Below are 25,962 nucleotides of genomic sequence, written 5' to 3' on the forward strand. Positions count from 1 at the left end.
TCCTTATGAAAAATAAAGATGTATATCACTGTGCATCACCTATTTGTTAAAGGCTAAGAGTTGGCTAGGTGCAATCGATCTGCTCGAGTCTTCCCAGGAACAACCATTTTCACCATTTCTTCACAGGCTCCCTAGCTAAGTTCCCTCTAAGCTGCGCAGCCACGCAGCAGCCTATTAAGCACCGCGCGGGCACTCAGGGCTGTGGCAGGGAGAGATTCCTCTTCCCCAGCCCCAACCCAGCCCAGCCACGCTGCAGCCGGGAGAGAGGCTTCTCTCCCACAGCCCCAACCCAGCATAGCCACGGACCTGCCACGACCAGGAGAGAGGTGTTTCCCGCAGCCCCAACCCAGCCTGGCCCGGGGCTGCCGCAGAGCACCTTGTTCAGCCAAAACGCGTTTCCAAGCCCCGCTCATGCCAAGGCTCTGGCACAGCGGCAGCAACTAAACGCATCGTTCATGAAATAGGAGGAGCAGCTCTTTGCTATTATGCCCCATGTGGCAGCTCAGCGTTCTCCCCTGGTTCACCCAGGTAATAGCCAGGGTGGGAGTCACCTAATGTGAAGCAAACATTGGGCGCGCTCTGGGCCCCAGCAGGTCAATGGGTTGGGGCCGGGGGATGGGCGCCTCTCCCACAGCCCCAACCCAGCCTGGCCCGGAGCTCCTGTGGCCATGGGAGAGATGCCCATCCCCTGGCCCCAACCTAACCTGGACCTGCCAGGGCCATGGGCAAGGCGCTTCTCCCCTCCAGCCCAGGTGCAGCTGCAGGGAGAGAGAGCTGCAGGGAGTCCTCTCTCCCCGCCGTAGCCCCAGGGTAGCCTGCGCCCTAAACCCCTCATCCCCAGCCCCACCCCAGAGCCCACACCCCCATCTGGAGCCCTCACCCCCACCCACCCCAACCCCCAGCCCTGAGCCCCCACCCACACTCCAAATCCTTTGGCCCCATCGCCACATGAATTTTGTTATGTGCACCAATATGGAGGTGATGTGTCACACATTACCTCTATATTGGTGCACATAACAAAATTCATTCTGCATATGGGTGGGAAAAATTAGAGGGAACACTGCTCCCCAGTAAAACTTCAGTCCTCCCCATCCTGACTTACTCCTTGCACAAACAAAGACTCTGTTGACTATCTTCCATTGTTGCTCGATGCCCTCTTCTACTCCAGGTTACTAACTTTATTCTGTAGAATTAACTCTCTCAGCTTCCTCCAATTGTTACTGGTCTGTCTTCCAGTCCCATTGTCTTTGACTATTTTCAGATGTCATGCTTTACACTAATGGCTATCATCTATATTACTCATCATTAAAATGCAATAGCATCTCAAAGAATATCTGAGAAGCAAAACCAGTGGTTCTCCAAAATTAGCATAGGCTCTCCATCCCTGCATATTACAATGAAACACCTTGTACCACTACAAAATACCTAATAATTTTTTAAGCAATTGACCACCTGCCCCTTTTAAAATCTTGGACTTTTTAACAGACCTTCAAAAAAATGTTCAATATTTAAAAATATACAAAATACTTGATAAAATATAATTAGTTACTTGTATGTATACCATCTCACAACAACTCCAAACCCATGTTTAATGGATTTAGCAATATCCTTTCCTGGTTTCGACAGAAGCCAAAAGTACTTAATACCTCCCTCTGCTATAAATATTACATTTAAATAAATTTTCCCACTTACTGAAGTAATGTCACAGATTATCTGCTGTTACATACAATAGAACTAAGGTTTTTTTTAGGAATTTTTAATAAAACTGTTTTAAAACTAGTATCTCACATTTCAGCCATCAGTGCATTAACATTTAACACCCAGAAGATCTGAGGAAGAGCTACAGTTGGCCCATCTGAATAGACATACTGCATGAAGGTTTTTGATAAACATATACTTTCCTGAGGGTTCGTGTTCATTTACAGATTTTTGTGGAATCAAGGTTAGTGTTACAGCTTGCAAACATTATCCATTGTCAGGTGCATGGGCGGTCTGGCCTACAGGTTCACATCCAGCATAGGCAAAGGGTCCAGGAGCTAGTTACCAGGAACCAGGCTGGGTTGGAATGCTGGGAAATCAGAATCAAGAGACTAACGGCAAGGCAGGGATCAAGAGTCAGTTACCAAGAGTCAGGATAAGAACGCAGGAACTGGTAAACACCAGGCCAACAGCCCACAGCAAGTGAAACCCAGCTGTACAGACTACTTCCTGTTTCCTCTTCTGGCTTAAATAGAGGCTGCAGCCCAGTCAGCAGCCTTAGCACAATCCCAATCAGAGCATAGAGGAAGGGGCTTGTGAACTAGTTGGGCTTCATGGATCCCAGTCCCAGCTACTGTCTGTGAGCTGCTGGGTGGAGGATTGGTATATGATGACTCCCAGGACCCCCACACACCAGAGTTTGAGACCCACAGGGCTGGAGAGCTGTATAAGATTTTGCCTGGCAGAGATTAACTGAGATTTAAAACTATGAAATCTGAAAAAAACAAACACATTTGATGACTCTTCCAGACTACCCTGTCTCTTTGAGTGCAGCCAAGACTACTGCTTTCTGTCCCTCACGCTGACCAGACAGGTTCCCTATACTTCCTCTTAATGGGCTCATTGATGTAATCTGAGTCTACTTGTTCTGCCTGGCTAATTTTCTAGCAAGGCTCAGCTGCCTCTCTGCACATCTTTATAGGCTGGAGAGGATCTGGAAAGCATGGCTAGGATTATGGGACTAAGTGCCTTCTACCAACCAAAGGCAGCACCTAGACATCCTGTGATCTTGTGCACTGACTCTAGGGAGTTCCATCAGCTTGTAGAGGGGTATGAGGTGTCTCTGTTAAAAGAAGATTCACCTGTCAGGTCCCAAAGGGCTTGTGCACCCAGGTATACTGTTCAATTTCATATTTATTGGTAAATATAAAGTTATAGTTATTCCTATTTGAAAAAATAGATAAAAATACTGAACTCAGGAGTTGGCAGTTGAGGGGCCTGATCCAAAGCTCTTTGAACTCAATGGAAAGACTCCAATTGATTACATTTTGGAAGCTAGGAGTAGGCCCCAATAAAAGGAAGAACAGATTTTCTATTCTATTCTATTATCTTTCAAATAAATTTGTTAAAAGGTATTTTGAAGTGTGTATAGCTACAACCTTGACTAGGTTCTAGTTCCAAGTGTGCTTACTTATTTGTGGCCTTGGACAAATTTATTTCAATCCCAGCCTCTGTTCTTCCATCTGTAAAAACAGAAGTTCTACTACTTTTCTAGCCTTATAAAGCACCTTGAGAGTCACAGATGAAAGGTGCTAAATATAGTAACTGAATTATATTCATATTTAGACAAACTGGATAAATTTAAAATAATAGGATAATATTCAATACGGACAAATGTAAAGTACTGCCCTTTGGAAGGAATAATCAATTGCACAAATACAAAATGGGAAATGACTGCCTCGGAAGGAATACTACTGAAAAGAATCTGAGCATTATAGTGAATCACAAACTAAACATGAGTCAACAATAACAGTGTTGCAAAAAAAAAAAAAAAAAGCAAATATCATCCTGGGATGTATTAACAATAGCATTGTAAGCAAGACACAAGAAGTACTTCTTCCACTCTACTTAGCACTGATAAAGCCTCATTTGGAGTACTGTGTCCAGTTCTGGGCCTCACAGTTTTGGAAAGATGTGGACAAATTGGAAAAAGTCAAGAGGAGAACAACAAAAAATGATTAAATGTCTAGAAAACATGACCTACAAGGAAAGATGGGGGAAAGGTGGGTTTATTTAATCTGGAGAAGACTGAGGAGGGACATGATAACAGTCTGCAAGAACACAACAGGTTGTTATAAAGAGGATGGTGTGACGTTGCACTCTATATGTTTATGAAAATATGTTTATAAGTGTGGATATGATGGAATTGGAATATGCTTTATGCAAAAGGTCTCTTGTAAGGTATCATTACAAAGCTTAAAATCTACTGAGTGTGGTCATCCTATTTGTATGAATGTATCATTCGTGTATCTGAAACTAGGAATATGAAACATAACTGAGGGCCTATTGTAATTATGCAAAGGTGGGCCATTAATGGTGGTTTGGAATCTCGATGGCTTCAATTAACCAGGACAATTGGTTGTAAATGGCTCTGTTCACTTGTAAGACTTCCTGTATACATGTGGGCCAGCGCGCAGGTAATGAAGTCTCACAGGACATGTGAACATGTCACCTGAACTGCAATCCATCTTTAACCCGGTGCTTTTCCCTTTAGAAGGAGGGGTGGGAACCCAGGAGAGACAAAGGATTCCCGACTTGTGCCAAAGCTATTGAAGGGCGTGGAACAGAACAAAGTGGCTCCCGGTCATGTGGAATCCCCTGATTTTCACCTAAGATGCCTGCTGGAACTAACAAGGTCTGTACCAGGGGAAAGGATTGGTCCCAGACTAGGAAGGAGTCTAGTCTGTGAAAGAAGCTTATTGGAACATCTCTAAGGGTGAGATTTACCTGTATTCAGTTTCTTAAAGTATTAGGCTTAGACTTGCGTGTTTTGTTTTATTTTGCTTGGTACTTACTTTGTTCTGTCTGTTATTACTTGAAACCACTTAAATCCTACTTTTTATACTTAATAAAATCACTTTTGTTTATTAATTAACCCAGAGTAAGTGACTAATACCTGGGGGAGCAGACAGCTGTGCATCTCTCTCTATCAGTGTTATAGAGGTCGGACAATTTATGAGTTTATCCTGTATAAGCTTTATACAGAGTAAAACGGATTTATTTGGGGTTTGGATCCCATTGGGGGCTGGGTGTCTGGGTCCTGGAGACAGGAGCATTTGTTAAACTGTTTTCAGTTAAGTCTGCAGTTTTGGGGGTGTGGTTCAAACCCTGGATCAATCATAGAATCATAGAATATCAGGGTTGGAAGGGACCTCAGGAGGTCATCTAGTCCAACCCCCCTGCTCAAAGCAGAACCAATCCCCAATCAAATCATCCCAGCCAGGGCTTTGTCAAGCCTGACCTTAAAAACTTCCAAGGAAGGAGATTCTACCACCTCCCTAGGTAACGCATTCCAGTGTTTCACCACCCTCCTAGTGAAAAAGTTTTTCCTAATATCCAACCTAAACCTCCCCCACTGCAACTTGAGACCATTACTCCTTGTCCTGTCCTCTTCTACCACTGAGAATAGTCTAGAACCATCCTCTCTGGAACCACCTCTCAGGTAGTTGAAAGCAGCTATCAAATCCCCCCTCATTCTTCTCTTCTGCAGACTAAACAATCCCAGTTCCCTCAGCCTCTCCTCATAGGTCATGTGTTCCAGACCCCTAATCATTTTTGTTGCCCTTCGCTGGACTCTCTCCAATTTATCCACGTCCTTCTTGTAGTGTGGGGCCCAAAACTGGACACAGTACTCCAGATGAGGCCTCACCAATGTCGAATAGAGGGGAACTATCACGTCCCTCGATCTGCTTGCTATGCCCCTGTGTTGCAGCAGGCTTGCATATCTGGCTCAACAAGGCAGGGTTCTGGAAGCTCAAACTGGCAGAGAAAACAGGCTCAGACTTCGTCTCAGCACACCAGGTGACAGTCCCAAGGGGGTCTCCATGACTGAACCCATCACAGATGGTGATAAACTTGTTCTCCTTATTTACTGAGGACAGGACAAGTAGTAATGGGCTTAAATTGCAACAAGGAAGATTTAGGTTGGACACTAGGATAAACTTCCTAACTGTCAGGGTAGTTAAGCACTGGAACAAATTACCTAGGGAGGTTGTGAAATCTCCATCATTGGAGATTTTTAAGAGCGGGTTAGACAAACACCTGTCAGGGATGGTCAAGATAATACCTGGTCCTGCTTCAGTGCAGCGGACTGATCTAGATGACCTAATGAGGTCCCTTCCAGTCCTACATTTCTATGCAAGCTACACACCTCTTCAGGATCCTATGCAGTCTCTCCACTATCCCATTTCCTTGGGGATGGTACACAGCAGATTTTAAATGCACTGTACAATATTCATCAAAAAATCTTCACTCTTCATTCAAAAGGTGTCCCACCTAGGGTTGCCAGCTGTCCAGTTTTCGACCAGAAAGTCCATTTGAAAAGGGAACCTGAAGTGTCCAATCAGCAGTACTGACCAGACACTAAAAGTCCAGTTATCTGCAGTAACCAGCCTCCACCACTGGGAAGCGGGAGGAGTAGCTCCTACAACCTGGAGGAGCAGTGGAGCACTCAGCAACGGCTCTGGTGGAGAGAGGTACTGGCGGTTCCCCGGTCCTGCCCCGAGCACAACTCTCCCTGCCTCATCCTGCTCCACTCACTCCTCTACCCCCGAAGCACAGCTCTCCCTCCCCTGCCCCAGTCACCCACACACATACCCGTAGGACAGCTCTCTCTCCAACATCCTGCCCCAGTCACCCCTCCACCGATAGGCACTGAGTTTCTAATCTGCTGTGGGGTGCTCTCCGCCTGCTCCACCCAGGCCCTGCCCCCACTCCACCCATTCCCCTAGGGCCCCACCCCCAACCAGCTTCTTCCCACCCCACTCCACCCCCGCCCCGCCTCTTCCTGCCCCCAAATACACTGTGCCCTCGCTCTTCCACCCCAGCACCTCCAGGACACCACAAAACAGCTGATATGCGGCAGGCACTGGGAGGGAGGGGGAGGTGCTGATCGGCAGGGCCTTCCAGCAGCGAGCAACAGTGAGCATGGGTGGGGAAGAGGAGCAAGGGGTGGGGCCTCTAGGGAATGAGGTGGAGCAAGGGGCGGGCTCTGGGGGAAAGAGGCAGAGCAAGGGGTGGGGGGACGTTCCAGCACTCAGCGTCCAGTTTTCACAAATTAGAAAGTTGACCACCCTAGTCCCACCAAGCATAACTACGCTTCATCTTTGTAACTCCCAAATATCCTTTCTGAGCCATATCCAGGACTGCTTTTCGCAGTACTGCTTGGACGATCACCCGGGCTCCTCTCTATAAGATATGCCGAGTAACGCATATCTTCACTGTAAGCTCAGAACAAATTTTGTAGAATGTAGACAAACTTTTCTTAAGGACCGAGTCCATCTAGCCTGCCTGTATAGCACATATCACCTTGTACAGTTCTGCAGCTTGAAGAGTGGCGCCAGCAGTCCACCCTAAGTCAACTGGCGTATCTTTCAGTAAAAAGCAAACAGTGTAGTCTGTTTCTGTATATGAGGGTACCAACCCATCAAAATATCTCAAATGAGAACTGGCAGGTAAATTACATCTTCCTTTGATAGGAAACCAAAGCCGTTTGAGAGGTAACACGCATATTTCTATTACCTCTGGGCATTAGCTGAGATCAAATAATGTTACGTCTCTATCTTTGCCTTACGTGTTCCTCCAAGGTTCCTTGAAATAGTACCATAAGAATAAGCAGATGGATATCTAGAAAACGAGCTATTTCTGTCTGGCAGCAGGAGGTGACAAAAATGAAGATGGTAGGAAGTCTGCCCTGGGAAGCAGCAGTGAAAATTATGGCAATTCTTCTAGTTTAGACAACAAGATTGATTCTTTATCACATTGACGGACCTGCCATAGTTTTCACTGCTTTTCCCAGGGGCTGTGGCTGATTCATGATCATAGGAGAATGATATGTCAGTCCATAAATACAAATATCTTCCTGAAGTATCTTAATTGTTCATCTACCTTGTTTAAATTTGAGGATTAACAAAATCAGTTCATAACTGAAGCTGGGAAAACATGTAATTAGTATCCACATGAAGAGATCTCTTTGTAGCATAAACAAGACCAGCAAGGAAGATGGGAGACAAGTACAGCATTTCGAGAACAACTAGATGTGGAACAAAGATGTTGGTAATTAACTTATCTGATATTTAGTTTGTTGTTCAGTTGCTGCCTAATACACAAGCAAAGGAAGGGAGTTGAATTTTAGATGTCTGGGGCAATCAAGAAATTATGCATTTTAATGAAATGTCAGAAAGTATGTTATTTTGGAAAAGAAACATTGAATTTTTTATATCTACAACCTACATTCAATCATAAGACGACTTTGGACTATGCATTCCTTAGTGACAATTCTAAGAGTTAAAACCTTTTGTATAGTTAATGTCTACAGAAAGCAAAGGACACATAGTAGGATCAAAATTCTGTGTGGCAGTGAACCAATTTTTAAAAAAAGAAAAATAATATATACTAAGGAGGTGAATACACTAAGAACATCTGACTTATGAAAAAAGAATGAGGCGTACTTGTGGCACCTTAGAGGCTAACAAATCTATTTTGGCATAAGCTTTCATGGGCTAAAACCCACTTCATCAGATGCATGGAGTGGAAAATACAGTAGGAAGATATATATATACACATACACACAGAGAACATGAAAAGATGCGGGCTGCCTTACCAACTCTAACAAGACAAATCAATTACAGTGGGCTATTATCAGCAAGAGGAAAAATCACTTTTATAGTGTTAATCAGGATGGCCCATTTCAAACAGTTGACAAGAAGGTATGAGTAACAGTAGGGAGAAAAATTAGCAAGGGGAAATAGTGCCTAGAGAATAAGAACAGAATTAGATTAAGAATAGGGTGTCTTTAACAAAAAGTTTTATACAACAGATATCCATGTGGTAGAGTGTTTACCACATCAAACCAATGCTACTATTTAATGGTTTTTACTTCACCTAAATACCCAAGGAGGATCACAAAATTATATTGCTTTTAAATGAGAATTAAAGTATTTACATCCAATCCATTAGCATGAACCCCCTCATTCTCATGGAGTCCCACTGATGTTAGTATTTTCTGTAGTTCCAACAGTATAATAAACATCTGACCTGTTCTTATGCTATCAACGTCTGGATTCATTTATTTCTATTTTGCTTATCATCAGCACTAATGTCATTAGGAATGTACACAGCTCCAGAAATAGCATGAGATAGTTAATAGCTGTAGCAGAGAACAGCAGAAGGCAGAACAGTGAACTGAGTGTAGACCCTAAGAAAATAGTGTCTATTTCTTCAGCAATGGTGAACAAACAAACCACCAAATGTTTAGAACCAGAACACTTGCCCCTTGGTTCATGTGAATTAAAGAACAAACTATAAGAGAGCATCCCTTTAAATGTTACGTCACACAGTGGGACATAAAATTATCTTCCACGTAAAGAATAACTGGCAAGGAGACAGAAAGCACTTCAATTAGCCATCCCACCGTGGTAGAAATAATTCATTAAATAAGCACATTGGGCCAAATTCATATTTCATGTAATTCCATCATTTTCAGTGGAGATCCACTTGGAAGAATTTGGACCCCTGTACCCTTAGGGGTGAAAATAATGAAATCAAAGGGCCTAGCTATAAGCCAAGCTCTGTAGTGTGAAGAAACTGATTTTGATTCCTTAAACCAGCCCCTCAATTTCTGAACTGCAATGTTCACATCTCTAAGTGGAAGTGGAACCTTATTTTCTGAACAGCTAAGCCAGTAACAGCCCATTTAAGCAGTTGCAATGATAGTTTCTGAGAGAGTCCCTGCAGTCCTCCTTTCACCTGCTTGAGTCCCTTGGATCTCTATGCAACATAAAGTTTAAACATTTCTTTCAGGCTGTATTCCATGGGATTATACAGCACAGACACTTCTGAGTATTTTCAAACTGGTGTTCTCTTCTGAGCAATACTATTTGTATCACATGTAACTTCTTGCTAATGTAACCCACACACCTTCTGGGTGTGGTGTTCTGCCCCATCTAGTGGCAGAGGCAGAGCGAGAGAGAGAGAGATTGATTATGAGTGTGCTCTACAGCCTTAGCTAACAGCCAGTTGGCTTTTAGCTCATGTGGTAGGGCTCATGCACTAAGCTCCAGAGATCCCAGGTTCAATCCCATCCGCTGACGACCAGGGTCTGTTGGCGTTACACAAACTTGATCACTGTGGAGTGAAGTTCAAAGAGGAGACCAGATAGGCACTCTAAGCACTGTTAAATGTGCTGCAGGACAGTGGCAGGTGGACTATTTACACTGTTAAAGCTATTATGCCAGTGATCTATCCTCACTGGCGCTATACTGTAGGAAACTAGCATGTTAGAAGACCACACAGTCATTAGCCTTGAAAGACAACCTAATCCAAATGCTGGTGTGAATGCCTGTGCACCACTGGAAGCAACTGTGTGTGTAGATAAGAGGTGCGTAATTGTACTATGGTAACCAACTGGTGATTAGCATGCCAAATTTCTCTAGTGTAGACAAACCATAGATTAAATTTTAAAATGAACCTAAGGTGCTCGTTAGGCTAACTGGTAGCTGTGTCCTACAGAGAAAGGCCACGCCAGAAAGACTTCAAACCAGCCTAAGAAAAATACCTGCCAGCATGCCCACATACATTGCCCCTCCTTTATTTTATGCAGTTATATACTTCCACAGTTTGCCAAGCCTCCTGCAGCTCAGTGCTGCCATGCCCACCTTAATTCATCAGTGTAAACTCATGCAAATATCCACATTGTTTGAGGCTTTACTAACACTAACCTACAAATTTGTCCTGGATGTAAAAATTATTATATCAACTCCTATACAATCTGATAGAGAACCATAACACTTTAAGGGAAAAAAAAACAGAAAAAAGCAAGCATCAGCTCCTTATTCACTCCCATACTTGGAACCAATAAATCTCTCCTGGATACTCAGCTCCTTAAAAGATAAAATTAAAATTAAAGAGCCAATAGAAACAGGATGCTATTTTTTTTTAAATGGAAACAGGATGAGGAACATTATTCAGCATAAGAAACTAAAAGCATGGCACTCAAAAATGTATGAATCTTAGAGAATCAATCACCAAGATATTTTTGAGGGCACAGTGTAAACACCCACCCCTCTCTGAAACATACGTGTGCGCACACTCCAGTGATAAAAATCACAAAAAGGTGGTATTGCCATTAACTAAGGAATGATCATTGTGGCTAATTCATCTGCCCGTAAGCACAACTTCTACATTTCTTTAATTATTTATGATGTGCAAGGCTAATTTCAAATAATTTACTCCTCCAAGGCTGGGTATTCAGCACAATTCTTAGCCTGACAGACTGATGGTAGGTACTTAAGGCAAAGCCTTTCAAAGTCCTCCTTACTCATCACTTCCATTGGCATTACAGTTGTACTAGAAACCAAGTAATCAATTAAAACAACAGATTGGATCATCAAACGTCTAGTAGTTCAGGTTTGGGTTTATTTATTTTTTTAATTTTTAAAATAACACTAATTAATAAAGTCCTAGCAAATAATGGATTTCAGTATTGCCAACCCCATGTTTAAAAATCATGAGACTGACTTAAAAATCATGGTGTCAAGTATCAGGGGTTAGCCGTGTTAGTCTGTATCCACAGAAACAACAAGGAGTCCAGTGGCACCTTAAAGACTAACAGATTTATTTGAGCATAAGCTTTCGTGAGGTGCCACCAGACTCCTTGTTGTTTTTTTAAAAATCATGAGATTTTTTTTGAAAAAATAATAAATGTTGGATTATTATTTGCCTTCAGGATGAACTTGCCTGTCATTTTTTTAGGCTTTTCTCTGCAACCATGGGGACTATAAACTTACTTTTTGTTTCAAATGAAAGCTGTAATTCTCATTCAATATAAAGTTCCAGCAGTTGGGGCTTTAAGAAAAGCACTAAGACTCTCAAGACTCACAATAAAATCATAAGAGTTGGAAAACTGGGATTTCCTTTATAGCAGTATCTCTTTTGTACCTATCTGGATTTTCATATTTTCTAGAACTGTGACTCAGAATGAAATTGTTAGATACATTACTATTTAGTATCTTCTTATAGTACTAGTTCAGACTGATGTGACTTTTATAATCTACCTACTTTAGGAAGCTGTCAAAGCAATTCCTTTGAAATGCATTAAGAGACAAAGACCTATTTTACCTCTTGCCTTGTTGGTAATTGAATAGAACAGTTATTGTATTCTGCTTTGATACAAGATTGAAGTCCTTGGAAAGCACGTGCTTGAAGTGGTTGGAATTAGAAGGGTATTCTATTATTGTTTATGTGATTAAAACTGTGATTAATCACAATTTTTTATCCAATTTATTTTGCATTAATTGCTTGAACTAACTGCGATTGACAGCCCCACTAGAAATGTTTTCATTTCTGCAACTTGAAGCTTGAAGTAATCAACCTCCAAGCTCCAACACTTCAGTTCTTTAACACCATATCTAGGTGGCCCTTTGCTATATTTCATAAAAATAGATAACTAGTTGCATGCAGTCTCCTAATTGAAAAACTGTGTCTAAAAGAAACTGAAAAAACAACAATTTTTCTGCTAAAATATAACAACGTATGAACTTCACAAATATGATGTCTGTCTACTCAGTGCAGCAACAAACCTCTTCAGAGCATTCCTTTTCAATGTCTAACAGTAACAACACTAGAGAGAGAAGGAAAGAACACTGCTTGACTACAGTGACAAAACAAGAAAGCAGTAAGAAGGGAAGAAAATATACCTCAAGAGACTGGGCAAAGGAAGGAAAGAAAAAATAAGTAATAATGGATACCTCGTACTCCAGACAAATCATGTTTCATCTTTCTGAAATTAATTTGTTATGTTAAATCATTATGTTTGGTTAATCAACAAAATCATCTTCTCTACATCACAGAAACCACAAAATAGCTCTTGGTCTTTCTAAAGCTTCATTAAACATGATGGATTCTCATCCTATAGAGAAGACCAGCATTTTTTATTAAACAAACAAGCAAACAAACAAAAAAAGAGCCCAGAACGTTAGCTGGAAAAAGGTGCTACAGATTTAGAGTGAGATTGAGGGGATCATCTTCAAATGTCATTATGGATGCGCTGTTGCAGCTCCATAGTTAAGACTGAGAGTTGAGTTTTTAAACTCAACAAAAGGGTCTAAACTCTTCTCTATGTATAAAAAAATAAAACAGAGCCTCCCAAAAATCACATAACTTACTCTTTGAGTACTGAATGACTCTTCTGGGAATCTTCAATTAAATCCATTACCTTTTCAGTTAACATTAATTAAAATGGGTCTTTTATGAAATTTGCAATTCAGCATAGGACTTATGTCCCAAGTCAACTTAGAAATGATGTAACACAGACTCTTCAAGCTTTCCATCTAGTTAAATCTTTGAAATCTCATGCATAAACTGCACTGGAAGAAATTATGTTGTAATTAAACTACATTATTTACAACTGTTGTATCCAATTATTATGGTTATACAGACAGGGCCAGAACAACAGCTCACCTAAGTGGAGTCATTATGCCATAAGCAGTAACTCCACCAATCATGACCTTTGTTCTATAGCTAATTTCCATGTCAGTTCTTTGGCTGAAATGAGTCATTGGTATGAGGAAGACTAACAGAGCCCCTATTCCAAATACAGCCCTTTTCCCTCCCCAGACACATGCACATCCCTGCTTCATACTGTCCATCCCATCCCACCACACATGCCCATGATTTTCCTGTCATTCTCTCACCCTCCTCACATGTGGTCAGTTTTCCCTTCCTTTGGCTCCTCACAGTGAGGGATTCTGTTGTTAAGGCAGCTCAGGTAGACAATGAAGGGGCTGCGTGGGTGCAGGGGGAGAGTGGGAAGATGAGGGAGGGGTAGTGGGAAGCAGGTATATATATGGGCCTGAAGGAAAGCAGGGATGTGTTAGGGAGACCACTTATTTGAAAACAGGGTGGTGGCTGGAGTTAGGATAGGAGAAGAAGGGGAGCAAAGGAGACCAGCCCTTGAATGCCAATATCTCTACCTTTAAAGGTTGTGGTCCTGCCCCAGCTCCCCCTGGCAGTGCTGCCTTTGTACAGAATGGAGCTGAGGCAACAGTGCCATCAGGAGCCTTTCAAGTACTGATGCCTTGGCACAGAGAGAGTGGGCACAGCGCAAGTCTCTCAACATAGGACCCATTTGCATATAACTCTCCTCCTCCCCAATATCCTCAACATTACCACTGCCTCCCTACATCACAGAACCCTCTTTCCTCTCCACCTCCATCTTCGCAGTTACCCCCCCTCTCTAGATCCTGCACAGCCCCACTCACTACCTCTCGCCCCCTGCTATCCAGTTGGCCTCCAAGGTTGCATAGATAACCAATATTTTAAAAAGTGAATATTATCTAATTGTTAGTTTTCTTTCAACTACGACCATCATATTGCACAGTTTCATATCATGGAAGTTTACTTGGTATATATTTGCCTTTCTTTTTAATTACAACATAAAAAATAAGTTACCCCATATCCCAGATCACTAAACCAATAAATCAATGGCAAATTAAGAGGCAGATTCACCAGTACCTTCTATGCTGCTCTAGAGATGCAAAGCAGCTGTTAACCACTTACTGCTCAGGAGGTTCCAGCTACTTTTCCCGGCTGCTGAATGTACTCATGAATCTGGCCCTGAAAGTTAATTAACCCCTGCCCCCGCCCCCCAAAAACCCCCTTAAGGTTGATACTACATAACTTCAAATCACTAGACATACCACACAATCTGATCTTGATAAATTGAAGAATTTGTCTGATGCCAATAATCTGAAATTCGGTAATGACAAGTGCAAAGTACTACACTTGGGAAGAAAAAAAATCAAATGCACAAATACAAAATGGCAAATAAACTAGCTAGGCAGCTGTACTGCAGAAAAGGATCTGGAAGGCATAGTGGATCACAAAGTGAATGAGAGTCAACAATACAATGCTGAGGCAAAAAAGGCAAATATTCTGGGAAGTATTAACAAGACAATCATATTTAAGACATAGGAAGTAACTGTTCTGCTCTACCTGCCACTGGTGGGGTCTCGGCTGGAATACAGTTCCAGTTTTGGGCACCACACTTTGAGAAAGATGTGGACTAATTAAAGAGTTCAGAAGAGAGCATCAAAAATGGTAAGAGGTTTAGAAAAGATGACTTATCAGGAAAGCTTGTAAAAAACTGGGCATGTTTAATCTAGAGAAGGAGGGACATAAAAATCTTCAAATGTATTGTTATAAAAAGGATGGGGCTCAATTGCTCTCCATGTCCACCAAGAGCAGGACAAGAAGCAATCAGCTTAGTTTGCAGCAAGGGAGATTTACGTCAGATATCAGAAAACTTTCTAACTATAAGCATAGTTAAGCACTGAAACAGGTTGTCTAGAGAGGTTACGGAATCTCTATCTTTGGAGGCTTGTAAGAACAGGTTACATAAACACCTTTCAGGGATCATCTACATATACTTAATCTTGACTCAGCACAGGGGATGGAGTAGATTACCTCCTCAGCTCCCTTCTTGACCTATGTTTCTTTGATTGTATGGTAGCCTTCTTACTAGTTTAGTGCTTATATGATTTTTTTAATAATTAATAAAATCCAAGGAAATTCCAGATAAAATCTATGTTAAACTGGAGTTGAGTTTAGATCAATAGCATGGGATAAAACTCAGAGGATGTTATAAATATCCCCAAAGAAGCATTATAAAACACAGGAAATTCAGAGTTACATTTAAACTTACAAGTAATCCTAAACTGATTAGAAAATGCACAGTTAAGGCACCCCAAACAACATTAACTTTGTCCTGTACCAATGTAATGCATTTACTATACAACCATGATTTATACAGTGTTTGTGATTCCAAATTAGTTTAAACTGATTTTTAAATTACAGGTTTTTTAAAATATTTTCCGGGTGTCACTACAGTGAAGAGAAATGGGTACAGGTTACATTAGGTACAGTAAATTGGATGTTTGCCAGGACAGAGCCAACTAGTGGCTAAAAGAATGGAGGTTCAATCAAGCCTTTGCTATGAATCCAGAGTAATGGGCAATCTGTTTTTGCACTGTACCAGGAATAACCCAGGCAGGAAGACTGTGACTCAGTTACATCTCCCTCCTCGCTCTTCTGCTGCTCTGAGGAGGGAGAAAACAGCACCGGATCTACAGCCCACACAGTGTAAGCTGGCCAGCACATTGAACGGTAAAGTCAATCATCAACCCATTCTGCCTTCTCCTTCCCATCTGTGCAAGGATGAGGACAGAATAGCTCTGTGGAGTCTACTTCCCCTCCCCCCATATCCTATGCTGTTCCTGTGCTTGCCAGGCTAATATTTGTCCCGAAGTTTAGAAACTGTATGCCAGCACAGTTCAAGGTTCATGATATCACTGACATACGCAGAACAATCTCTTTAAAAAATAAATCCAGCTGTGAACTAAGTTCTCTCTGTCTCTGCTGGCTTTTACACTTGGACACTCTTGTTCGTAGGAAAATCACCACAAACTAATCAGTTAATAAAGACTTACTGAAGAGTAACAACATCCAGTATGTGTCAAAGTGAGACTCCCTATATTTATCAAAAGGGGGACTGTAGAAGACTTTCTTTTGTGTTGTTTTATTTGGGCTGGTGTCCTCCCTCCAGAGCAAGAGTAGAAAATGTGATGGGGAGGTTTTAAACGTTAAACTTTGCTAGAGATCTAGCCGGAAGTATTACCAAAGTAACTGCACCAAAATTAAGTGAGTTGATTTGGAGTTCCATTCCAACTTCTGTTTCTCCCCAATACACAGCAGTGATCACAGCTACATACAAATGAATATACTTTTTCTTTTAAGGTTTTATCTTGATCTCTATTACTTTTGTTTCATTGTTCATTGCACTTCTGTAGAGGGTTTCTTCCAAGATTAAGGAAGTTGCTCAAACTGAGTCATCAAATGGCCTGTGAAAATGCACAAAACACGAAGTTCCAAAATTTGGGAAAACACGTTTGATTTTATGTATTATCAGTAAGTTAATGGTGGTGGAGGAGTTCCAGGAAGATACAACCCTATCAACAGAAGAGAAAGTTTCTACATACTACTATGCCAAACTGCCTCAATTATGAGCCACAGGAAAGAAAAAAAAAAGAGGACTTCAACCTCTACACCCAAATTTTAATCTCTCTATTGACAGTGATTACAATAGTGGTTATTTGTGATATGTGAATCCTTGTCCTGCACAATTGGACCAAGTCTACCAACATGTTTCAGAAGGTAACAAGGAGTCCTCTTTCACCTAAACTGTGTTTACTCTCACTTAACGCAGCTTTTAAAAAAATTAATTGAAATTATATAGGTCCTGACTCTGCAAACACTTATGCATGTGCTGAATTTTACATACATAAGTAGGCCTAACGGCATGAAAGATACTCTCATAAAGTCCCAAGGGACTACTCACATGGGTAAAGTTAAATACCTGTGTAAGTGTTTGCAGGATTGGGGCCATGGGTGGTAAGCTTCCTTGGAAGTGGAGTAAGGGGCAATCTTCTGTGTCTTACAGTATCAAGCTTATTATCAGTGCTTGAATAATGGAAGAACAAATTCACAAAAATGAACAAAACAGTATGCAAATACAGGGAGCAGCTTTTACTAAACATTACCAAGGCGGCTTTCCTCTATAGCCCATAGAGCTTGATTAGGGGTATTTTATTTAGACCTCCATCTTGTATGATATTTAGCTTAAGTAGTTATCATAAGACTTTGAGGCCTATGAACCTTAGCGTAAGTGTGTTACACAACAGTGGCCCTGAGTTACTAGGGAGTTGGGAATATTTTGTCTAGGGGATTTTTGTAAAAAATAATACCGGGTAACTGCAGGAATACGAACTGGTACCAGTTTGCAGATATTTTAGCATAGGAACAGCCACAGATGCATAACCGCAAACTTGCTTTGGCAACAATGTGATATATGAGATAATGAGTTGAGATCATTAATATACCAACCTACACGATAAGGACACCCCAACATTATTAGGGTGAGGAAGTTAGTTATGGACAAAGGAGTCCGGGTGTTTATATGAATATTCATGGTAGTCGTGAGGCCCTGTAACAGGCCAAACCACCACATAAGCTTTGAGATCTTAACCGTCGGATTTGTTTAACATACCAGAGGCAGGGTAGGACCCTAATGGAACACTGCCTGTCTCCCATTACTTGGTCTCCATGAGAAAGCTGAGAGTATACATAAGGAATGGTGCAGGTCACCATTACTACCTTAATACTGCACTATACCTATGCCTTCATTTGGGTTGAAACGTGTGTTTTTATCAATTAAGCTAATAAAAGTTTTACTAAAGCTTTGCTTTGCCCTCAGCGTGAATGTCGTCATTGCTGTGCACATTGAGATACCAAACCAAATACTGAACTTAATTCTGTTGTACAGTAACTCCTCACTTAATGTTGTAGTTATGTTCCTGAAAAATGCAACCTTAAGTGAAACGATGTCAAACGAATCCAATTTTCCCATAAGATTTAATGTAAATGCGGCAGTTAGGTTCCAAGGAAATTTTTTGGGGGCAGACAAACGACATTATATACTGTAAAGTACTGTGGTTGGGAAGTGCCATGGCTTACCCCACACAGGCACAGCCCGCTGCAGACAAGAACACTAGGAAGCACCTTTGCAGCAACAGTGACAGCTTACCCGGAGAAGAACAGGCGCCGACTTTGCTGGGGGATGTTCCAGGCCCACCTCTTCCCATCCCCACTCTACTCCAGGCCCACCTCTTCCCGTCCCCACTCCACCTCCTCTCTGGAGCATGCTGCCTCCCCACACCTTCCCCGCCCCCAGAAAGTCCTAAGCGCCGCCAAACAGTTGTGGACTTCTGGGAAGGAGGGGGAGGAGTGGAGACGCAGCGCTTTCCCGTTCTTCCCCTTCCCTCCCAGTGCTTCCCTGCCGCTAAACAGCTGTTTGGCAGCACTTAGGACTTTCTGGGAGGGAGAGGGAGGAGTGGAGACGCAGTGCTTCCCCGCTCCTCCCCCTCCCTCCCAGAAAGTCCTAAGCACTGCCAAACAGCTGTTCGCTGGTGGGGGAAGCGCTGGGAGAGAGGAGGAGGAGGCGGAGAAGAGGAACTTTTGCAATGCTGCCTTGTAAGGGACGTTATAAGGGAGCACTGCACAACTTTAAACGAACATGTTCCCTAACTGAGCAGCGACGTAACTCTGAAACAACATTAAGCGGGAGGACATTAAGTGAGGAGTTACTGTACCTGATTCTGGGACTGGAACCTTTTAAACCCTCAGAAATTTTAATCTGTGACTAACTGAAAAACCTTACAATTCAGCATAATCAATAATCGATAACCACTCAACAAATCAGTCAACACTTCTGTCCTTTACAAAGGGCAGTGACAACTTAAATATATTTTAAAACAAAACAAATGTCCTTGCCACTGTTCCTAACATTTTAGATTATCAAAACGGAAAGTTTTAAAAATCCATTGTACTGTTTACTACTCGTGTTGTCTATTTACTTTTTGCATTTCCCTCAGCTTTGTACAAATGAAAATCAGAGCCGTCCATTTCACTGTCTGGTATTCAGCCCTGAAAGATTTCAGCTGCAAACACTGAAGAGAAGTATTTGATCTTTTAAAAGCCTTTCGTTGTTGTATTTTTAAGACATTCACTGACACATTTCTATTGGTCTTAGCTTTAGAAAAAGCTTGTTTTTACAAAATCTACATTTTGGCACAAGTTTTAGCTGTTTAGTTTTCCTTTAAGGGGAAAATTAATAGAAACTTTAGGGGGGAAAAGTTACAGGAACAAAGAAAAAAGAAGACGAATGTATGTGTGAGTTTGTCCTCCTGGAGACTTATCATGTACAGGTGCATTCCAGAGGCTGGGGATGGGTAAAGATGGCTTTAAATCATCTTTGCACCAGCAGACTGGGTGAGGCCAGTATGACCTGCAGCAAAACTTGAAGCAGCCTGTGCATGCCTCAGGCTTCCAAGAATATCTATACTGATATATGCTACAGAATTCTCTTTCTCACCCCGACACACCTTTTCAGCTAGGGATTCTGAGGAGGCCTCTTGAAGCACTTCTATTGCCCAACTGCACTGCCACAGTGACATCTAGGATTTGAAGCAGGGTGGAAAATCCCTTCACCGAAATTTAAACAAAAGAAGCCAAAGATGAATACTTTGGGGAAATTATCCAACTCTTGTTTTTGACAGAAAAGGACAAGAAAAATATTTTATTGGACTTTAATGACCAGAAAAGAATGTGTTTCGGGTTTATCTCCAACCAACTTCTTTAGCTGACAGAAGATAACCCAACTTTTATTCTATTAACCTGGGATTGGAAAAGTCAGCTTAACCTTTCTTACTTGTGAAAATTGACTGAGGAAGCAGGAAAGAGAAAAACACCAAGATAGTACAGTGATGGGCACCTTATATGGTAAATACATATTATCATAGTAATTCATTTTATAAAGTACTAAGCCCTTTATCATTACCTCATGGGCATATTATCTATAATATTTTTACTCTAACAAGAAAGCTTTGGGTAAAATAATCCTTATAGTCATACTTAGTTTCCCTACTTGGTTTTCTCCTTCCCACTCCAATTAAAAATCATATCTTACAATCATTCCATCTCAAGTGAGATATTTTAATGGGAAGAAATGTAATGCAGATAGTCCTTAAACTAAAGGGAAAAAACTAGTTTTGAACCTGTATGTATGAAAGAATATGCAATGAAACATGTTCTGTTGATGAAAGGCTTTCCAATGGATGGCTTCTCATAAATCAGTTGTGCTTTCATGTTATGTCTGTTCACAATGGCTCTTGTCTATCTCGTAGGGATATTATGATTGTTTGCACAAACTAAACATGTTTGTTTCTTATTTGTGCAGAAATCATCAACAAACAAACCTAGGTACATAAGTCAAACCTGTTGAATTCCACAGGATAGTGCAGAAAATAAACTTTTGAGACTGAGGTAGAAAGTGAACCTGGTACAATAAGGGTAATTCACAGGAGAGCTACTCCTGCAGCTCCTTACCAAAGAAGGCCACCGGAGACCATATCCTCTCCTTTTTCCCATCATTTGCTCAGATATTTCTCTGTCATTTCTCTCCACATGCTTTGGCTCTTCCAATAAACATGGACATTACAGGGTAGCAATCAAGAGGAACCTGAAGGGGAGAGGGGAGAATTCTCCACCTACATCTCATCCCAGTTCCCTGTCCAGAGTTGCAAACTATCATTTGACAACAACTCCTCCGGAACACTTTTGACGAGTAGCCTAGGGGCATTTCGGGCGAGGGAAATAACTGCAGGGGGCCTCTGAGGCGCTGGGGCTGGGAGAAACTGATGTGATATGGGGCAGGGGGAAAACATCTTCGAACCTTTATGCGTGCAGAGAGCAGCCAGACACTACGGTGATGGGCGCTACTACAGACACGAAAATGAAGGAATACTAAAAGAATACAGTGCGCGTGTTTGTTGCTAGCCTCAGCCGCCCCTGGCGTGCGAAGCCAAGCGAGGAAGATGCTGGAGCTCTCTCTCGGCAAACGCGAGGGGTGGCTGAGTGCTAAGCCCCGACCACCCCCCAAAACAGCAAGAGGGAAAAGCACTTACTTGCGCCCATGCCCAGGAATTGGTTTCAGACTGAAGCGCAGCTGCCGCCGCCCTCTCCTGGCGGCTGGTTTCTCTTCCCCCTTTTCTCTGAGCCCCCTCTGCCTCCCTCCGGCGCTGCTGCGAGCAGGGGCTGCCAGCCCTCGCCGCAGGCGACAGAGCGGGCTCCAGTGAATGAAAATAACCGCGCCCGTCTCAGCAGCACCAGCTGCGCCCCCTGGCTCCCCACGTGAGCCGCGGCCTCGCCCGAGCGCCAGGCTGGGCTAGTGCCCAGGGGCGAGGCGCGGCGTCACCGACTGCGCTGGGGGTGGAGGCAGGCGCGGGAACCGGGCCGCCGCCCCAGCGCTAAGGGTGCAGCAGCAACAGGCGGGAGCAGTTTGTGCCGCGCCACCGGCACCCCTCGCTCCACGGGCGCGTGGGTCCGACTGCAAGAGCGGGGAGGGGGGCACTTGCACTGCACGGGGGGCTCTCCGGGAACAGGAGGCTGCGGAGGTCAAGAGGGGGAGTCGGCGAGGCTGGAGCTCGGCAAGGCACGCCGAGGAGGGGGAGGAGAGTTTGCAAAGAAGGGGTGGCGGCAGGTTGGCGAGAGCAGCTTTCCTGGGAGGCAGGAGTCCAGCGGTACAACCCGTTGCGTGAGGCGGAGAATCCGCAGGCGGGGTGCCCCCGGGGGGGGCGAGGTGGATGGCTACAAGGAGCGCTCAGGGCGGATGGCGGCGGGCTGCGCGACACCTGTGGGCAGCGCTAGGGCAGTACCCGGGGGCAATCCACAGGCTGTACTTGAAGCGAGTGCTGCGGGAGACTGGCTGGGAATTCCCCCTCCTGGCTCTGTAATTGTCCCAATTGCTTTTGCGGAGCCTGCCCGCCAAAGGCTCCGCCGTGGTAGAGCTGGTACTCGGGAGTGAGCAGCGGAGGACGCGGGTGGGGCACGTTGGAAAGGGGAGATGCATATGGCGTGGAAAGGCCAGAACGGGTCTGGGGAGCCGGCGAAAGGCGCATCTGCCTGGAGCTGAGGGCGAGGACGGTGCAGGCTGCACCGGAGAGAACAGGGAGCTCAGGCTGCACCGGTCGGGGGAGAAATGTGGGTGCCACGCCAGGGAATTTAGGGGGCCAAAGAGAGTGATGGCAAAAAAAAGCCGCTAGTGCCCCACCCCTCACACCGCAGGGGGATGGGGATGTCTGGCTCTGGAGAGGGTGCACTTGCCGCAGGAGGAGCTGCGATTCGGGAGCCGCCCTTTGCTGGGCGTTGGCTACTCATGCAGCAAAGCCAGGCCGGGCGGGTTCCACTCTTGAGCAGACCAACCGCCTTGGAGGTGATGGTGGCGGCTGCTGCTCTGTTTGCAGCTGATCTCTGTGGGGAGGAGGGAGTTGCTAGGACTTTGGGGGGGGGGGGGGGTAGGACTAGAAATGGACAAGCAAAGACGGTAGAGTTCTGGCTTTGTCTCCCTAGAATGCTGGGGAGGGAGGGGATGGTGTAAGGGAAGCCTAGTGACAGGGAAGGAGAGGTTAAAGACACTAGAGGGTCAAGCAGGAGGTGGAGACAGTGTTCAAGGGTATAGAGGGCAGCCAGAGAGAAATCGGATCCATCTAAAACCTAGAGAAAAATCTAATCAGAGGACAAAACGGGATTTAAAAAGATAGCAGATATACTCAATGTTACAAGTATCGAGCTGGTTTCGTGGTTTATACGGTAACTCACTTAACGTTGTAGTTATGTTCCTGAAAAATGTGACTTTAAGCAAAATGATGTGAAGCGAATCCAATTTCCCCATAAGAATTAATGTAAATGGGGGGGGGGGGTTAGGTTCCAGGGTTTTTTTTTTTTTTTTTTGGCCAGACAAAAGGCATTATATACATTTTAAATAATTTTAAACAAGCAATTTAATACAGGTATTAAACAGGCTGCCAGCCCCCCATCAGCTGCTGTACGTGCCCCCCCCCAGCACCTCCTGCGGATCAGCGCCTTCCCCCTGCTCCCCCCCTCCCCCTGCCTGTGGCAATTAGCTGGTTTGCGGGGTTCAGGAGGGAAGGGGGAGGCTGCACACTGCATCCTCGCTCGTTCCCCCAGCCTCCTGAATGCCACAAACCTGCTGATTGTCCCGGGTAGGAGGCAGGGGAGGGAGGCTGCGCGCCGTGTCCTCGCTCCTTCCCCCAGCCTCCTGAAGGCTGCAAGACAGCTGATTGCCATGGGCAGGAGGTGGGGGGAGCAGGGGGAAGGCATTGATCTGCAGGGTGGTGGGAGGCTGCCAGACATGGACAAAGCAGGTGGCCAAACATTATAGGGGAGCATTACACAACTTCAGACAAGCATGTTCTGTAATGGAGCAGGGATGTAAGATCAAAATAACATTAAGCGAGAGGGGAGTTACTGTACAACTAAAGAATCTGTGTTATTGCTAGAGAAAATTATGCACCTGTCCCCAGCAAGTGAATTGCAAAATGTGACTTAATAAAACCAAACGATTCTTCTCTCCTATCCCAACCCTGTACGTCTTCCCCCCACACACACACCTGTTATTAGCCCCACTTACATGTGTTAACATTTTCAGTTCTTAATACCCATATTCTTGTTTTCACATCCAGTTTTTAAAAGTATAAAAATATGTATTCTCTTTATTTTTTTAGGTTGGTCTCTTCAATTTAGCTATTTTTGAGTTAGAAGGTGAAATATTTTTTATACAGTCTTTACCCCAGCAAGGGGTAAAAAGTGCCATTCTTGGGAGCAACTTCCTTTTCACACTTTTCATGCCCATCAAACTCCAAAATGGTTTAACTTTCCAAGCTGAAACCTCAAGTAGCTAGTAATTCAGGCCCTAATCCAGCAGAGTATTTAGGAATGTGCCTAACTGTGAGCATGTGAGTGGTCCCCTGAGTTAAAATTACTCATCAGCCTAAGTGCTTTACAGAATAAAGGCATCATTGTGAACTCGTCTCCAGCTCAATTTAATAGCATTATTTAAAAACGTAAGCATTGTAAAATTCAGTTTTTTGCATGTGCAGAACAAAATTTCAACTAAGTTTACAGTTACAGGACTACAGTGTACGATAAACACATTAAGTCCCATAGACATTATCTGTTGCGGTTTCACACTAATGTAGCATATACTTTCTGCTGTGCAACTGGGAAACTTCCAAGTATTATAAATCAGGAACAAAGTTGTAATTTTTTTTCTGAAGAAGCAGATAAATTAAAAGAAAACAATTTGTTAAAAACCACTTTCATCTGAAAAGATTTTACACACTATTATTACAAATAACACCTAAAGTTACTACACTAGCAAGATAATAGGAAAAGATCATTTCTTCTTTTAGTTTTGCTTTGTACATTTGGCTGTACTTCATGTATAATCATTTTCATGCTTCACTGTTACACAGTCAGTCTCCCTGATAGACCAATGAGGTAAAGATCAATGAGCCAGGATAGAACAGGAGAAAGCAGGTAGATAACACATGATATATAGAGAGATTTACAATTCAGTATAAAAATATATTTTGATAAGATATATAAATGGACATGCCAGTGGACACTGGGCAGAACAATGGTCACACACACACACACCCCCTCGGGTAATACTGCAGCTGCACTAGCATGGAGCCTTTAGTTTCTCCACTGCAGAACCCTACTTATAGAGGTTCTCTGGGGGAGCTGCAGAACTGGTGGTGTTGGCTTTGTGCCTCTGATGGATGCTCCAGGATCTGCAGAACCAACTGCTAATTCCATTGTAGCAAATAGCCTCCCCTGCCCACAATGGATGAGCCTAGGGGACATTCTGCAAGGAGTACCTCACAGTTTTCCTCTCGCCGATTTTTCCTTTAAAAAAATGCAGTGTGGCCCCCAAGCACTTAAACAAAACAAACAAACAAACAACCCTCTGTTTGTTTGTTTGTTTAGTGGAAGAGAATATAAACAAGATGAAAGTGTGTAAGGATAAAATTGGTTGAATATCAGGAAAATGTTCCCAATAGGGAGGCTTCTTAGACTTTGGAACAGTCTATTTAGAGTATTGGCTAAAGCCACATCATGAGAGTAATTTAGATCTTATCAAGAATATACTGTAGAAGAAAATCCTGCATTGGTGGAGGGATTGATTAAGTTACCTAATAGGTCTTTTCCATCTCTACTTTCTATTGGCTATATAGAGCCAGATTAAGGCAATCTGGGGTCCCAAGGTACATCATAAAATTGGGCCTATGGGGGCCACACCCCTCAACAGAGAAGCAGTGGAATGGGGACCAATTCTCCCTCCAGGGTGGCTGTAGAGGGACTCTGTAGTGCTACCCCAGCAGATGGCTTGAAGCAGCTTGGGTTAATGGACTAGGCCCATTGCACTCTTTTCCTCCTACCTACACACGGAGTCCTCTGCCAGGGAAGGGTCTGTGTCACCCCCTGCATCCCTGAGCACTGGGTCTTGGAGTAAACATAGAGATAAATTGGGCATCTCAGAGCTTTTGTTTCAGGCTTTCTGCAGACTCAGGCAGATATCACTGCTTTGGTTACTCAGGTTTTTAGGCTTTTCTTTGCAAAGGTGATGACTAGAAACTTACTTTTTTTAAAAAATAGAAGCTGATATTCTAATGTAATCACATGACTACAGCAGTTGGGTGCCTGGGCAGAGGCCTATAGTGCCTCTGTCTT

General features: G+C 43.3%; 1 protein-coding gene across 5 annotated transcripts in view; it reads right to left on the reverse strand.

The window, feature by feature from the left end:
- LOC102936940 (sodium channel protein type 2 subunit alpha) overlaps positions 1-22,348 on the reverse strand; it is a 229,300-nt gene extending 206,952 nt beyond the window's left edge. For 3 of the 5 annotated variants that reach the window (XM_043525372.1, XM_043525374.1, XM_043525371.1), the window contains exon 1: positions 21,333-22,347. The gene's annotated coding sequence lies outside the window, so the exon portion shown is untranslated. Of the gene's footprint in view, positions 1-21,332 lie in introns of all 5 variants that reach the window. The other 2 variants (XM_043525375.1, XM_043525373.1) reach the window with 2 other exon arrangements.
- Positions 22,349-25,962: the final 3,614 nt, after the last annotated feature.

The sequence above is a fragment of the Chelonia mydas genome, chromosome 11, assembly GCF_015237465.2.
Source record: "Chelonia mydas isolate rCheMyd1 chromosome 11, rCheMyd1.pri.v2, whole genome shotgun sequence".
Classification (NCBI taxonomy): Eukaryota; Metazoa; Chordata; order Testudines; family Cheloniidae; genus Chelonia; species Chelonia mydas.